Source organism: Tigriopus californicus, chromosome 8, assembly GCF_007210705.1.
Source record: "Tigriopus californicus strain San Diego chromosome 8, Tcal_SD_v2.1, whole genome shotgun sequence".
NCBI classification, from domain to species: domain Eukaryota; kingdom Metazoa; phylum Arthropoda; class Copepoda; order Harpacticoida; family Harpacticidae; genus Tigriopus; species Tigriopus californicus.
Genome location: NC_081447.1, coordinates 12993352 through 12996481, shown reverse-complemented (window position 1 = coordinate 12996481; position 3130 = coordinate 12993352).

The following is a 3130-nucleotide window of genomic DNA, read 5'->3' as shown; positions in this document are numbered from 1 at the left end:
AAATTCATTGAATCACTCAACTTTGTAAGCAATTTATATGTTTTTTGCTTTTTTGCCACAATCTATGCAGTTATCTCAAAATGAATGGAAAATGTAGTATCGGTTCCCTAGCGCAAACCAAAGCTAGTTTTGCAATATCATCTTCATAAAACCGGAGATTTTGTGGTCTCACAAGCTACCTAACAATGCCTATTCGAACTTGTTCGTTGACCTCTGGGGTATTGCCATCTAGTGGTTGGTTTTAAGAACATGATCTTGCAGCTGTTTGTGCACAAGGTTCATTGAGATCTCCGCACCTCAGAATGCACAAAACATTTATCTCCCCCACGCCCGGCCTGGTTAAGAATTGCGCGACATCATCTTATATATATATATATATTGATGACACCAACATGACACCAAGACACCATTGGTAGAAATGGCCAAATTTGCTCCACTCTCCACGAGGATCTTCATAAGTCATAACCTTCAACAAGTAGATCAATGAGAACAACATGACACTAAATGAATCCAAATTCGAAATAATGTCCTATGGCTTAACGGCCTTCCCTCTTCATGACTTAGAAAGTGAGGGGCAAATTTTGAAGTTTTCTTTCGCGCCAAAGACCTTGGTATTACTCTCCAAGATTATTGAAGATTTAATATTCATCTCAGTAATAAGGTAGCTGAAGGTACTCAAATGGCAGGCTGGACCATACACACCTTCAAGAAAAGGGAGGCTTTGCTTATATGGTTACCATCTACCAATCCAATGTACAACCTCATCTTGACTACGCTTCATTCATTTGGAGTCTTTGTTAGTTGTCAAGTTGAACAACATGGAGAGCATACTACATCAACACTTAATGAAATATCAACACTTCTTTACGGAAATCGATTTTGCAATCTGCCTCCATAATGTGCCAAGCAGACACAAGGCCGATGCTAAACTACATATATTCAAGTGTATCAGTGGACGCACCCAAAACACGAGCATCAATTTCATTCACCAAAATAATGAACTTAATACATAAATCCAACCCCTGTGGAATAATGAATCCCTCGTTTTCAGGGCAGTAGCAACAAAATTACAAGTTACGAAATTACAGTAATTCATTCCTTTTTTCGGAAATAATAATCCAATTACATCTTAAGATGGTGTAATTGTAACGACCCATTATTTTTTTGGTTTGTTTTTCACGGGCTTTTCTAACCGCTACAAGGAATATAATCCCCAGTACTATTAAAAATGAAAGGTTATAATTCGTCTAATTATTACCTTTCAAGCTTCATATGATATTTTGTCTGCCAACTGGGCAGATCGAGGTAACCCTTGAATGTAAGGTTATGGTGACCAAAAATTAGTCGTTACTCGTTCCTTTTTTCACGCTACAGAGTGGAATTTAATATTTTGTTTCTCTCTTGGCAACTGAAGAAACTTGGAGTTTTGAGGCAAATCTGTGTCGATTTTTGTCGAAATTTCCATTTTTTACATGTTCATATACTATTTCAAAGAAAGAAGCTCAGGGCTGAAAATTATGCTTTTTTTTTCTTTTTTTAAATTTCAGCGGCGAGTCCGGCAAAAGATTCGTATCCGCCAAAGGACTCGAGTTTTTTACTAAGGTCATGTCAAGCGAAAGACTCGTCTTTCGAAATTAAGAAATACGTGCATGTTTTTTTTTTTTTTTGACGAGTTCGACCCAAGTCCATTCTAAAAAACTTGAGTCCGGCCAATTCCTCCAAAATCGAGAAAATGACGAGTGCTCTTGAACTCGAGTCCGGACTTGCCCCGCATACTAGCTACTGATATGTAATGATTGCTTAGGACGCTTCGCTCCCAAAATAATAACTTTGGTAAAGCCGGTGAAAACCTAAACCAAAAAAGGTGGCTAAAATCTTCTGGCTGAGGATTTAATCCTTCATCTGATCATATTGCACGGACAGAAGTAAATCAAAAGGCAAAAAACAACGAGCAACAAGTTAAGAAGAACGAAATGGCAACAAAAGGGATAAAAGGTGAAAACGAGGAAGAAAAGGACGAAAAAAGATTCGAGGAGGAAGTGGAAAATGGCAAAAAGTTGGAAAATTGGCACAAAAGCAATGTTTCCGCAAAGGAAAAAAAAATATATGATTATTCCAGGTTTTGACTTGTTTTAAGGTTATGATAACCTAGTTGCAACCTCCCGTGATTACTCATTTGATCCCATCAGTAGCAAATAGAAAATAAATCACTGTATTTAAAGGGAAATTAAAAAAAACAATTCCCTCGTTTAAAAAACGAAGAAATTAACCTTAAAGGGAGGGTTAAAGACCTGTTCTGTTACCGATACCGTTACTTTAACGCGTTACCGATAGCGTTAGTTAAAAAAATTAACGTGTTACAATTAACGCCGTTACGTGTCGCTTCGTTACTCAAGCCCTGTGAAGTCCTATTTTTACGTGCGTTTTGAAACACCTCCTATCCCTCGAAAATCCCGGTAAGTTCGAAGAATGAAGCCCTCCTCTCCTCTTCCTCCTTTTCTGCTTTGTCAAAGTTGGTGCCCTTTAATATATAAACATAGGATGTACTAAAGCATTGATCCTGTAGCAGGTTTTAAGTCTGACTTGGCAAGTTTTTTAGTAAATTCCAGATCAACTCTGTATTCAAGGGCTACCCTAGTCCGACAACTCTAAGTCGGCAGTAGATTCAAAAGTATCGCTTCCTCCATTGCACTAAACGGGCTTATCAATAAGGTGTTCTTTATCAAGACCTTGTATTTTTATAATATGAATAGTTTGGATGGTACAATATAGAGAGGTATTAAAAAAGGACAAGCAAATGAATATGAATGTGCGCAAACGATCAACATATTGCGTCATTGTTTCCTAAATGCCTTGATCGCGCTCATTGATGTTTCTGAATCCTCATACGTTGAGTTTAGACTTGACTGCTACATGTACGCAATGAGAGAGGTTTCTTATCACTCAACCTCTTAATTTGCCTGCATGGTTTGCTTTTTTTTCTAGCACGAGGTCCAAAGCGCTGAATTTGAAAGTGTGACATTCTTTCTGTCATTTTCACATTTGTAGTCCAAGCAGCATAAACAAATACCATCAGCGAGTGTCTCCATATCTTATGCCTTTGCATCGATTTTTGACTTCTAACTATCTA